Genomic DNA, 15,009 nt, shown 5'->3' with positions numbered 1-15,009 from the left:
AGGACGTCCAGAAGACAGCATTCAGGACGCGTTATGGGGATTATGAGTTGTGGTGATGCCTTTTGGGCTCACCAATGCCCCGGCTGTGTTCATGGACCTCATGAACAGGGTATGCAGGCCAATGTTGGATCGGTCGGTGATTGTATTCATCGATGATATTCTGGTATATTCGAGATCTAGAGAGCAGCATGAGGAGGATTTGAGGGAAGTTCTTGGGGTTTTGAGATCGGAGAAACTTTATACAAAGTTTTCCAAGTGCGATTTCTGGTTGCGGGAGGTCCAGTTTCTGGGGCACCTCGTTAATCAGAAAGGGATATTGGTCGATCCGGCCAAGGTTGATGCGGTGATGAGTTGGGAGGTGCCAAAGTCACCCTCTGGGATCAGGAGCTTCCTTGAGTTGGCAGGGTACTATCGGAGGTTTATCAAGGATTTCTCCAAGATCGCAGTGCCACTCACCAGATTGACCCGGAAGGGTGTTACATTTTTATGGGGCCCCGAGCAGCAGACCTCCTTTGAGACGCTTCGCCAAAGGTTGTGCGAATCTCCGGTATTAGCTCTTCCGGAAGGGATGGAAGATTTTATGGTATTTTGTGATGCATCGATTTTAGGGCTGGGAGCGGTGCTGATGCAGAAGGGATGTTGAAGATTATTGTGTTGCGTCTTGGGCCCTTTTGTTTTACAGCCGGATTGGGCTTGTCAATCCGTGTTTATCTAGATTAGCCTTCTTTTTCTTAGATAAACGGTTAGGGTTTTATTATAAATATATGCATGCATGTATGTGTATAGTTGCGGTCGTCACTCTCATTGATTATTGTAAACCCTAAAATCCTCTACAGTTGATGTTCTTTATCGAGCTCTTCCGAGGATTGTTTATTAAATCATTCGACACCTTTTGATCCATTAGCTTGTTCTTAATTGTTTATCTGGTTATTTCTCTACCTGTTTCATAGATCTAATCGATCTTCAAGTTTGTTTTTAAACTTATCAATTGGTATCAGAGCAGGAGGCTGTGTAATCGATACACTTCTTTTCTGTGAAAAAGCTTCGATTAGGGTTATTCCGCATTCATTGATATTTATTGAGCCGTCATCTCATAATTGACGTATCTCAATATTTATTGTTTTTGCCCTAATTTGATATATTACAAGTCTGATCTTTGAACAGGTTATTCGATCAATTATGGACGAGTCGCAATCCAATCCCATCAATATTTCAAACATCATTGGATCAACAACGAAAATTCCCATCCTGTACACCCATGATTATGAAGTCTGGGCGAATCACTTTGAAGATTATGTCATAGGATCTGAGGATAATGGATACCTCATCTGGGAAGTAATTATCTCTGGACCGTTTTCTCATTCAGCAACTTCAAGGATAATTAAAACTCAAAAGGAGTATAACGATCTTCTAAAAGATGTTAAAGATGTAGCGCAAGACGAAAAAGTTAAATTTCAGTGCAATATCAAAGCGCTAAGATTGATTAGATTTGCTCTTCAATCCGATACTTTTAGGCTGGTAAGTTCATGCACGACTGCAAAAGAGATATGGGACAGGCTACGTGAATTGTACTCTACAGACGAAGATCTTGAACACTCCATTCAAACCTTACTCTTGTCTGAGTTTGGTGAGTTCAAGCAAGGAGCAGAAGAAACGGTGACTCAAACGTTCGATCGCTTCAATCATCTTCTTAGCAAGATGATCAAACATGACATCGAAAGGAAGCTTATTGAACAGAAGGTTACGTTTTTGAACGGACTTAGGTCTGAGTGGAGAGCAATCGTGTCCACAGTTAAAGCACATGAGCAATTCAAATCCTATTCTTTGGCGAAACTGGTGGGCATCCTAAAATCTCAAGAAAAGATCGTACTACAGGAGAAAACCGTGGTTTCAAGTCTAGGTTCGTTGGCCCTCCTGTCGAAAAGCAAAGCTGTGATAGAGGACGAAGATCTCAACTTGGATGATTATGATCTCACGTCTGAGGATTATGCTATGATGGTGTCAAACCCTAAGAGATTCATCAAGAAGAGATTCCCCACCAACAGGAACCGAAACTGGCAAGGAAGCTATAGCGCTGAAAAGGTCAAAGATGAACCAAAAGCTGAAGAATCAAAGAAGGAACCGAAGGCTGAAGGAGATTCTGGAGTAAGCTGCTATTATTGTGGAGGAAAGAACCACTATGCAAAAGATTGCGTCCTCAAAAAGATGGCAGAAAAGGATGAGGAAAATGATGAAGAAGCCACATTGTTGAAAAAGCTTGATGAGTTAAGGAAGAAGAAATCTGCTACTAACCCTTCTATGAATGATTTAATTGTGCAGGGTTCGGTAGCTGATGATGAGTTCGGTGGCGTGGAGGTATGGTCAACCGAGTCCGAAGATGATGAAGTGAGAAAGCCTTCCCATGGAAAGGCTTACGTAGCGAGAGAAGAGAGCAGTGGAGGAAGATGCCTGATGGTGTCCGACGTTTCTCAGATGAGGGGATACAACACTGATGGGGGAAATGATGACAAGGAACAACAGAATATGTGTTTTACTGCCAAACCACTCAGCGTGCAGTTCAACGAACTTGATGAACTGATCAAGAAGGTACAATCAATTTTTGTCTCATTTAAAGTCCCACAATGCTCATATGAAAAGGAATTAAAAAGTGTTAATTCAAGAATCTCTCATCTAGATAGTAGTCTAACTCAAACTCGGGTCACCAATTCTAACCTAACTGATCAATTAAGCAGGGTGTCTTCGAAGAGTGAGGAACGGAGGATGTGGATCGAACTGAAGGAGTCGGAGTTAATCAAAATAAAAGATGAAAACATTTATTTTCAAAGACACAATTTAAAGCTTTTGAAATAGCGAAATGTTTTTTGTCTGATTGCCAAACGTCTTTATACTAATATTACTCAGCTTCATTTGAATTGTGAAATAGGGCAAAAGATTCATCGCATGATTTTACCTTTTCTTGAGTTTAAGGAAGATGAAATTGATGCTGATGCATATAATTGTGAGAGTATTATTTCGTCTGAGGATGTTAATCCAACATACTTGTATGGACTGGACAAAATAGAATCTTTCATAAAATCCAAGGACCACAAGAATATGCTAAAAAATCTTTTGGATGAAAATGATAAACTGAAGCGAAGAACCGAAACCATACAAAAATTTGACTCACTGAATGTCAACTTAAGCTCGGAAAACAAAATTGATGTTGAAAATGCATCTGAGCTTAATGAGGACGATAATATGAGTGAAATTTCTGTAGAGGACACAGTTGATTGTTCAGAATTTGTCAAGAATGAACCCAAGAACCACAAAAATCTCATTTCAGAAAATTCTGTGGAATTCGCTCGGTTGTCCCAACAAAAGTCCCCGATTCTTGTAGAGAAGGCAGTCGTATACCAAAAAGTTAGAACCACTCCGAATCAGGTGTACAAAGTCACAGGTGTAACCGAACATCAAACTGCTGAACTAACAACTATTGTGAACGAAGACAATGCTGATGGTTGTGACGAGTTCTTCTGGTCTGCTCCCATTGACAATGCTGATGAAACGGTAGGTCTGTCTGAAAGGACTTCATGGAAAAGCAAAGGTAGATACGTACCAGAACCTTTGAATAAACCTGATGGCTTCAACGTGGCAAGTACCAGTGGAACAAAAGATGTTCCTCAAGAGAAAGAATTTCTTGCAAAAGAAGTCACATCCCCAAGTGAAACTACATCAGTTCAGAGTGGATCAGCCAACGAAAACCAAAAACATAAAGCTAACATCCATCTTCAACCAAAACAGATGAGAAATCAAAAACAAGAAAGAAATCAGAGATACAGGAAGAATCTCTCAGAAAAAAAAACAATTTTGGCAATCGCAAAATGCCTATTTCTCACATCAAGACAGGAATTTAAAACCAAAGAAAAATCTTGTTGGATCAACGGAGAGTAATAACAACCGAAAGCAGAAGTTCGGTTCAGAACACAATGACAACCGAAAGTAGAGGCTCGGTTCTGAGCAAAACAACAACCGAAAGCAGAGGTTCGGCTCAGAGCATAACAACAACCGAACGCATAGATTCGGTTCAGAAATTGATTCCAACCGAAAGCACAGTTTTTATTCGGAAATCAAAAGAGATCAAAACTCTAGGGTTAGTCCTACTGTTAATCAAAAGCAAAAGAGTCACCTAGAATCTTCAACCAAGAAGTCATACCGTTCTGAGCTATCTCATTCTAACTCTTCTAACTCTTCAAAATCCTTTGTCTTTTCTTGTCCTAAAGTCCATTCTGTTCCTTCTCAAAAATCTCAGTCATCAGCTGAACAAAAAGGAAAACAGAAGGTTTCAGATATTGAATCAGAATCAATACCAAAACCATCAAATCCAAATAAAATCAAAGTTTTCACCATCAAAAGGAAAGATGAAACAACACCAATAAAAAGAACATACTTAGTTGACATCTCTCTTACAATTCCAATTCCGGTAAAAAAACTCACGCGGACCCAAGAAGCTCTGGGTTCCTAAATCTGCTTAATTTTTGCAGGTTATCAGTGACGAGCAGTTTGACGAAGAATGGTACATTGATAGTGGCTGCTCGCGTCACATGACAGGAAGGAAGGAAGATCTAATGGAATTCAGATCTCTTTCAAATGGTGGAAATGTCAAATTTGGAAACAACTCCTTCGGCACCATCAAAGGCTATGGGATGATTACAAACGGTGATTTCTCAATCAGGAAAGTTGCATATGTAGAGGGACTACAACATAATCTCATCAGTGTATCTCAGCTTGTTGGAGGTACTGGTCTCAAGGTCTCGTTCGATGATGAAGGTTCGGAAATTATTGAGAAGAAGACAAACAAAGTTATTCTCAAATCAGAGCGCAAAGGTGAAATGTTTCCCCTAAATCTCAAACCAATCAAAGGAAACCCAACCATCTGCCTGTTATCCAAAGCACAATCTGACGAAAGCTGGCTATGGCACCGAAGACTCTCTCATCTCAACTTCAAAGATATCAACAAACTTGTCACTGGAGGTCACGTTAGAGGTCTTCCATTGCTCAAGTATGATAGAGATCATCTATGTGCTGCATGTGAAATGGGGAAGCAGAGTCGTCAAAGTCATCCATCTATAATAAACACTAAAGTTGTTGAACCACTTGAATTACTTCATATTGATTTATGTGGTCCATCTTCTATAGAAAGCATTGGTGGTAGCAAGTATATTCTTGTTATTGTTGATGACTTTTCACGTTTTACATGGGTGTTCTTTCTGAAGCTTAAATCTGAAGCGACTCACAAGCTAAAAGTGTTCATCAAGCAGATTGAAGTACAGCTGAAGAAGGTCGTTCGCAATATCAGAAGCGACAATGGGTTGGAGTTCAAAAATAAAGAATTTGAAGAATTCCTGGAAGAAAAGGGAATCAGTCACAACTTCTCAGCTCCTTACACACCTCAACAGAACGGGATTGTCGAAAGACGAAACCGATCCTTATGTGAAGCTGCCCGAACAATGCTAAGTTTTGCTTCCTTACCTTTATATTTTTGGGCTGATGCTATTTCTGCTACTTGTTTTACACAGAACAGGTCGTATCTTAACAAACGCTTCACTCTCACTCCTTATGAGATCATCAACAACAGGAAGCCAAATGTGAAGTTTTTCCATGTGTTTGGTTCCAGGTGTTTCATTTTCAATTCCAAAGAACACCGCAACAAGTTTGATGTCAAAGCTGACGAAGGGATATTTTTGGGTTATTCTCTTACTTCCAAAGCATACAGGGTGTTAAACAAGCGTTCAAGGAAAATAGAAGAAACTTACTACGTGACTTTTGATGATAGCTATGTTAAAAAGCTAAAGGCCAACGAAGACACGGCTGGAGAAATCTTTCCTCAAACTGGCCAAGTCAGAGCCTCGATCGCTAATCTATTCGAGAAATTCATGGAGCTTTTTGATGAACCAGAGAATGCCACTCTTTTTGAAGCCAGTGCAGCAGACAACAGGGTAGATCACTTGAAGCAACTTATTGACGATGCTGCAAGAGGAATGAATGAAGAAGAATCAGGTTCACAAGACCCTCCCCAACACAATGCGTCAGTTGAGGGGGAGTGTTCACCATCAGTCGAGGGGGAGTGTCCACCATCAGTCGAGGGGGAGGATCCACCTTCATCCCAGCCAAGTTCACAAGTTGAGGGGGAGCTAAAGTCTCAACCTTCAACCAAAAGCACATTGCCAACCGAAAGTGCTTCACCATCCGAAAGTGCCTCACCAACTGAAGGTGCATCAACGCCCGAAAGCTCAACACCACAAGAAACCACTGTAGCTCAAGATTCACAAGACATCCCTGTAAGATCATTTGTCGAGGAGGAGCATGCTGATATGTCATACGACTTCGACAGTCTGTCCGAACCAGAAGAAATGATAAATGCTGAATTAGATCCATCTTTTGATCCAAACTTCCCTCCTCTCACTAAATGGACCAGAGATCATCCTGTCTCTCAAGTTGTTGGTAATATCTCTGAAACAGTTCTGACTCGATCACAACTTAAGGCAAAACAAGCATCCTTGTTCTCAAAAGTCGAATTCTGCATGTTTAACTCATTCGTATCAAAAGTTGAACCAAAGACAGTTAACACTGCTCTTGATCACTCCGATTGGGTTCAAGCTATGCAAGACGAACTGAATGAATTTGAAAGGAACAAAGTCTGGCGTCTTATTCCAACTCCTTCAGATGCCTCGGTTGTTGGTCTCAAATGGGTCTTTAAGAACAAACTGGACAAGGAAGGGAACGTTATAAGAAACAAAGCACGTTTGGTCGTAAAAGGATACTGTCAGGAGGAAGGCATTGACTATGAAGAGACTTTCGCTCCTGGAGCTAGGCTGGAATCAGTGAGAATATTTCTTGCCTATGCTGCTCACAAAAACTTTGAGGTCTTTCAAATGGACGTCAAGTGTGCATTTCTCAATGGCGATCTCGAAGAAACTGTGTATGTGGAGCAACCTCCTGGATTCGTGAATGAAAAGTATCCCGATCATTGTTACATTTTGGATAAAGCTGTGTATGGTCTGAAACAAGCACCGAGAGCCTGGTATGAAACGCTGACTAAATTTTTAAAGATGTCCAAATTCAAACAAGGTTCGGTTGACCCAACCTTCTTTCGCAAAAAGGAAGGTAACCACCTTATGATCGTTCAAATTTATGTCAATGATATCATCTTTGGCTCTACGAATCCTAGTCTAACAGCTGAATTCAGAAAGCTGATGGAGACTAAATTTGAAATAAGCTCGATGGGTCCCATTAACTGTTTCCTTGGTTTAAATATTAGACAGGGACCTGAAGGCATCTTTATCAACCAGGAAGCTTACACAAAGACTCTCTTAGCAAAATTTGGCATGATGGGAGATTCAAAGGTCAAAGTCTCAATGGTGTTCGGCACTAAACTCACTCCATCCTAGATAAACCAGCTGTTGATCTTACACTTTATCGTCAAATGATAGGCTCTCTAATGTATCTTACTGCTAGCAGGCCTGACATAATGTTTTCTGTTTGTTACTGTGCTCGGTTTCAGGCAAATCCACGGGAGCCTCACATGCTTGCAGTGAAGAACATATTACGTTATCTCAAGAGAACTACCTCTTTAGGTTTGTGGTACCCTTCTAACTCAGGCTTCTTCGTTCAAGCCTACTCAGATGCAGACCTTGGTGGTTGTGGTCTCGATAGGAAAAGCACCACTGGCGGCTGCCAATTCCTCGATGGGAAGTTGGTTAGCTGGCAGTCAAAGAAACAAACGTGCGTGTCTTTGTCTACTGCTGAAGCAGAATACATTGCTGCTGCTTCCTGTACCTCTCAAGTGATTTGGATCCAGAGTCAACTTCGAGACTATGGACTCAATATGAAAAAGATCCCACTATATTGTGACTCTGAAAGTGCAATTAGGATTTGTCATAACCCAGTGCAACACTCCAAGACCAAGCACATAGCACTGAGGTATCACTTCATCAAAGATCACGTGGAAGATGGAAACGTTGAAGTACACTTTGTTTGAACCACTGATCAGTTGGCCGATGTCTTTACCAAAGCTCTTCCTGAAGCGACTTTCAAAAAAAATTCTACAAGACTTAGGTATGATGGTAGGAGAGTCGGTCCCGAATCCTCAAATCTATGCTCTAGAGATTTAATGGAACCGAAATAGACAGACCGCTCGGTCTCTCTCTGCTCTGGAGATTTAATGTCACCGAAATACACAGATCGCTCGGTCTATCTCTGCTTCATTTTTTTTATGTTGTACATTTTATCTTTCTGTTTTTATTTCTTTTTCAGAAAAATTTCAAAATCACAATAACATTTTATCTTTCTGTTTTTATTTCTTTTTCAGAAAAATTTCAAAATCACAAAAACATTTTATCTTTCTGTTTCTATTCTGTTTCTTACTTATTTCCACCACTCCCAGTCCTGGTTGGTGTAAGCTTTGCACAGGTAAATACAAGTATCACCTTCGGTAGTGTTCACCCAGGTATGTTTTATTTTTCTCTCAGACTAGTTAGACGTCCCTAGATGCATGCTGCTGTATGTTGTCACAAGCCTCTATGACCTTGAGTAAGCCTTAATGATTCGATTAATACCTATCGTTTCTTCCCAATCAGGCTATTTTTCAACACTCGGTCTAGAGCTACCTTACTCTTCTCATTTGAAACATGAGTTGCTCTGCTTTGTCCCACTTCTATAGCAGAAGGTACATTCGGTCTCTTAACCACCTCCTCAAATTCTACATTTACCTTCGATTCCCTAAAGTAACCCTTGATGCTTTCGGTCTTTACCACTGAAGCTTATGGTTACACAACATCTGTGTTTATGATCTTGGATTCGCTTACCACGTTCCTAGTGAAACCCAACATCCAATACCTAAAATGAATTGACGGTGTGTGTTATACTCAAAATGTTACTTGGAAATCTCATTTTCTTTTTGCGTGATCTTTTATGAAATCGTCTCTTCCTAAGACATTTCTTCCCAAAGAGGTCCAGTTTAATTTTTTTTTGAGATTTCTGTTTATCCCATGCTTGTCACAAGATAATTCCCACCTACCTGTTCAACAGATCACATCGGTCTCACAGGTACCTCTGCCAACACTCAGTTTTATGTTGAGACTTGATGTTCGGTTAGAGGACAGCCACCCCACAACCTATGATCAAAAGATGCCTTTCATTGTTTATTAACAGACAATTGATCGTATTTCTAGGGAAACCACACAAGCACTTCAAGTCTCTCTTGGCTTTGAAGGAAGTGATTCTTGCCCGGAATCTTCCGCCTTCTGTCTTCTTTATAGACAACACTCACATCTCAAACACCTTTGATTTATTTCTTTATCTTTCACACTCTTATGCACGAAAATTAATATTTCCAACATTCTGATTGCTGTTTGGTATGTGGTTTTAAGTTTCAGTTGTAACCAAACAAGGGCACAAGGAATTTCAAACGGTACAAAAATATGATTTGGGCGCGTGCAATTGATTCGTTTCACACCCACGTGTGCTGACGTATTCCTGGGATAAACTATAACATCCAATCGCGCTTTTTCAGGCGACGTTTTGATTCCCTCATCATCACGATTTCTCTCTCTCCAGTGAACGGTATAAATAAGGGGTGATCGTGTTCTTTGGTATTTTCCACACACGTAATCTCTCTCTGTGAAAAGTTTCCACTGTTCATCTTCTTCTTTAATTCAACAATGGCGAGTTCTTCTTCTGCACACGATCAAACTGCATCTTCATCTTTGCTTTCCATCAAGCCTAATCAGAATATGATTATCGAGATGACCCCTTTCTTATATGATGCGTACATGCTCCATGTGGTGGAATGTCTAAAATATTCCCCATTGCTGTTGGCACTCACACAGGTGGAAGCCGTTCCGATGTCCCTGCTTTCTCAAGTCTACACAACAGCAAGTTATGACAAACACAAAGATCATATCTACTTCACCATCCATGACAAGAAAACCTTCGTTTCCAAAACCAAGTTTTGCTCTCTTCTAGGGATTGCCGTTGATTCTTCCGTCATCTCACCGGATTTTGTCACAACTACCCAGCTTTTCTCGATGATGTACGAGATGGGCTATACCGATGTTTTTACGACAATCGCAAAGGTCAAGAAATCTTGTCTTCCTTCTCAGTAGAATGGCTTGCTTACCCTTTTAATCAAGGGTTTAGCGGAACGCTGTGGTGGTTCTGATACCACGAGTAAAGGATTTCTCACCATTCTCTATGGTCTTTACAATGGCATCAACCTAGATTATGGCTCCATAATCTGGTCTCAAGTCATTCAGAGTCTAAACACCTCAACCCGGTACTCCGAGATCTCTTGCGGACGTTTCTGGACGCTCATCACGAAGAAAGCCATGGATTCCCTAGAAATCCCTGTGATGAAGGATGCTCTTCTGGCTTCAATATCTTCTTACCACACTAAGAAGATTATTGTTTCTGATCCAAGTAAGTTTATACATTATGGATTAATCCCTGAATCCATGTACAGGTGTGTCACGCCTCACAGCAAGATCATGGCTGACTATAGCACCAGAACTCCCTTGCCTCCAAGGGTTCTGTCTGACGAACAGAAAGCCGCCTTGGAAGCCCTTGATCAGCCTGCCAACCGTGGCAAGAGGGCTGGTAAAAAGGAGAAACAAGAGAAGAAAGAATCTGAATCGAAAAAAGAGAGAAAGCCAAGATCCTCCAAGCGAAAACATGATGCAGATGAACCTTCTCAGTCCAAATCAAAGAAGGTTAAGAAGATGGCTAAAAGGGCCAAAGGATCCCCTTCTCCTGGCTCTGCTCAAAATGACCAATCAGACGCAGAGGCTGCTGCTCCTCATGCTTCTCCAACAGAGCCCATTACTGCTCAGTCTCCTCAACCACCATCCTCTCCTACAGACACTCATCTTCCCTCTCCACCAGTATCTCCTATAATTACAAAACCACCCACTCCTCCACCTTCTCCTAAAATTCCTACCCCACCCCCATCACCGAAACAGAAGGTCCCACTTTCTGTTCCTATCCTCATCCCTCCCACTACAAAAGAACCAACCTCTTTACCGACTTCAACCATTCCTTTCTCTGTTACTATTCCTACATCTTCGATTCCCACTCCAATCATCACCGAATCCGTCACTACCACCTCTTCCCAACCACCAGTAACAGTCAATCTATCTGATACAGGGGCTACTACTGTGGTTGAAACCCCCGTCATCAACATCCCACCATCACCTTCTCCATCCTCCACCTCCGGTGCTACCTTGGGCGGTGATGATGAAGAGTACGATTCTCTTTATTATAGCCCATACCGGATTCCCACAGATACTGATGCTGATACCCCTATTACCAGTCAGCAGCTTTAAGAAATTCATGACAAACTCGATAGTTTGTTGGCTGATAATAAAGCCTATGGGGGTGTGGTGCTGAAAGCCTTTATCGAGTCTGCGATCAAGACGTAGACTGACGCTCTGGATCGTTCCACCGATGCCATTGACAACTCAGCCGCTTCATGATCCAAAGCTACAAAGGAAGTCTCTGAGGTTGTTCACACAACTTAGATCTTTCTTGATTCTCTTAAAGCACATGCTGATGCTAATGCGGCCAAGTTTCAGACGTCTGTAGACTCCTTTTCGGCTACCCTTCAGGGTGAAACCTCCAAGTTTGAGGCTCTGCGTGCTGACCTCAAAACTGAATCCACCTCTTTTCTCCAATCTTTGGATTCACGTTTTGCTTCTCTAGCAGCAGGCATCAGGCAACTATTGACCTTCAGAAGATACAACTGGTCCAGGCACAACAAGAAATCTCTTTGCTGAAAACTCAGCGGGCTGTTCTTCAAGGTTGCGCTGGTGATGTCAAGAATATGTTGACAACTGTCCTTGACACTCATGATCCCTTTCTTACCCTTACCATCAGACAACATCTCCAGGCTAAACTCCTTCCTGCGATTAACATTTTGAGCGAAATGAAGGGTGTCTCGGAGAAGCTTGTTCTTCCGAGACAAAGGGGAGAGGAGGGTATACCAAAGACAGAACCGAAGGTTAATTTAGCTTCGGGTTCTGGAAAACAATTACTTGTTGAGAGCGAGTCAGATACTGATGAAACTATCGCTGAAGCTCTTCAACGAAAGAAAAGAGATAAAGAGCTGGATGAAACACTGAAAATAGCTCGAGAGGCCGAGGCCAAAGAAAGAAGAATCAAGGAGGATGAGGATACTCTACAAGCCAAGAAGACTCTGTTCCCAGAATGGGACAGAGACACACTCATCAATCAAGCGATTGAGTTTCCCTCCATATATTGGTTGGAACCGATTGCATCCTTTGAGTGTGAGAATACCAAAGACTCGCAGTTTGACATGCCAATCACACGAAAGGCTTTTACATTTCATTACTTCGATGTCACTGCTGATGTCCCTCATCCAAACTTGAAGGTTGACAGAGAATTAATATATTTTTATTTGAAGTATGGTCAACCACAGTACTTGACATGGAGTGCACAGAAGATAATTAAAGTCAAGGTACTGAAACCAACACCGACTGGGAAATTTGTGAACGTTAACTTCAAAGTCAACAGAGGAACGGCCAACACAGAACATTTTATTTCTCTGGCAGATCTTCCCAATCTGAATCCTCATGATTGGATTCTGCTATAGAACATTATTCTCTCCAATCAAAGAGAGTATGAACCGATTCTGAAACATCTCAAAAGAATGTTGGCTTCCTATATCCATGAGCTTGCCACTATGGATCAGGAAATAGCAAAAATAATGAACAAGAAACTGACCGTCAAGCCTACTTCCAAGACAGGAGACGTACACAAAATGAAGTTAGGGCAAATTGACTCTTCAAATCTGACGGTCATGTTCACAAGAGGCGACAAGCACAAGTTTCTGTTTGCTTTGGTAGACAAGCATCTGTTTTCAACAGATTGTCTGGAGCATATCATAAACATCATTCACCAATGCAAGCAGAACTCTACAGCAGACAAGAAGAACTTCACTGATATGCTTCGGTGGTATATCACTTTCAGGCACCACATTCTGGCTATTATACCGAGGATTTTTGAGACGGTGAAGAAGCCTTCTGCTGTTAAAAGGGAATGAAGACTCTGTGCCAAAGACACAAAGGGGGAGATTGTTGAAGATTATTGTGTTGCGTCTTGGGCCCTTTTGTTTTACAGCCGGATTGGGCTTGTCAATCCGTGTTTATCTAGATTAGCCTTCTTTTTCTTAGATAAACGGTTAGGGTTTTATTATAAATATATGCATGCATGTATGCGTATAGTTGCGATCGTCACTCTCATTGATTATTGTAAACCCTAAAATCCTCTACAGTTGATGTTCTTTATCGAGCTCTTCTGAGGATTGTTTATTAAGTCATTCGACACCTTTTGATCCATTAGCTTGTTCTTAATTGTTTATCTGGTTATTTCTCTACCTGTTTCATAGATCTAATCGATCTTCAAGTTTGCTTTTAAACTTATCAAGGGACATGTGATAGCATATGCATCGAGGCAGTTGAAGCCTCATGAGACGAGATATCCCACACATGATCTATAGTTGGGGGCAGTGGTGTTCGCCCTCAAGATTTGGCGTCACTACTTGTATGGGGTTCATTGTACGATATACATGGACCATAAGAGCTTGAAGTACTTGATGGATCAGCCTAACCTAAATATGCGGCAGAGGAGATGTGGTCAAGGATTATGACTGTGAGATCCTGTACCACCCGAGCAAGGCTAATGTGGTAGCTGACGCGTTGAGCCGCAGGGCGGAGAGTACTCCACTGCGAAATGTATGTTTGAGATTGACCGTGATAGCTCCAGTTCTGGACGCCATTCGTGGGGCACAGGCCGAGGCTGTGCATCCGGAGATGCAGAAGAGAGAACGGGTCGTTGGTTTGGTTTCAGAGTTCGTTTCGGATAGTCGTGGGCTTATGACTTTTCAGGGCCGGATTTGGGTACCGTTTGTGGGCGGTACGCGTACTACATTGATGGAAGAAGCTCATAGATCGAAATTTTCGATCCATCCCGGGGATACGAAAATGTATTTGGATTTGAGGAAAGAGTATTGGTGGCCTTGTATGGAGAGGGACGTCGCATGGTTTGTCGAGAGGTGTTTGACCTGTCGAAGGGTTAAGGCCGAGCACCAGAGACCGCATGGCAAGTTACAGCCATTGGAGGTTCTCGAGTGGAAGTGGGAACAGATCACTATGGATTTCATCACCAAATTGCCGAGGACTGCCAGAGGAGTTGATGCAATTTGGGTGATTGTGGATAGGTTGACGAAGAGCGCTCACTTTCTTGCCATCAGTGAGAGTTCTTCGGCGGAGAAGTTGGCGGAGGTTTATGTGAGAGAAGTGGTATCTCGGCATGGGGTGCCGATCTCGATTGTTTCGGACCGTGATGTGCGTTTCACTTCCCGATTCTGGAAGAAATTTCATGAGGAGTTGGGTACTAAACTGCATTTTAGTACCGCATATCATCCCCAGACAGACGACCAGAGTGAGCGGACGATTCAGACGCTTGAGGACATGCTTCGAGCATGTGTATTGGATTTTGGGGGTAGCTGGGATACGTATTTACCCTTGGCGGAGTTTTCCTACAATAACAGCCATCATTCGAGCATCGGTATGCCGCCCTTTGAGCTGTTGTATGGTAGGAGGTGTCGGACTCCCATTTGTTGGGGTGAGGTTGGGCAGAGAGTGATGGGCAGTACAAAGATCGTGATTCAGACGACAGAGCAGATACAGCGGGTCAGATAGAGGTTATTGACCGCCCAGAGCCAACAAAAGAGTTATGCGGACAGGCGCCGGTCCGAGCTTGAATTTCAGGTCGGCGACTTCGTTCTCCTGAAGGTTTCTCCTTGGAAAGGAGTGATTCGGTTCAGGAAGAGGGGCAAGTTGGGGCCCCGGTTTATAGGTCCATTTCGTGTGATTGCGAGGGTAGGCCGGGTAGCCTATCGGTTGGAGTTGCCAGCAGAGTTGGGACAAATTCACGACACTTTTCATGTGTCGCAGT

This window comes from Lactuca saligna, chromosome 8 (genome assembly GCF_052625555.1).
Source record: "Lactuca saligna cultivar CGN05327 chromosome 8, ASM5262555v1, whole genome shotgun sequence".
NCBI classification, from domain to species: domain Eukaryota; kingdom Viridiplantae; phylum Streptophyta; class Magnoliopsida; order Asterales; family Asteraceae; genus Lactuca; species Lactuca saligna.
The sequence above is the reverse complement of the archived record's forward strand: the minus strand, read 5'-3'. Positions refer to the sequence as shown.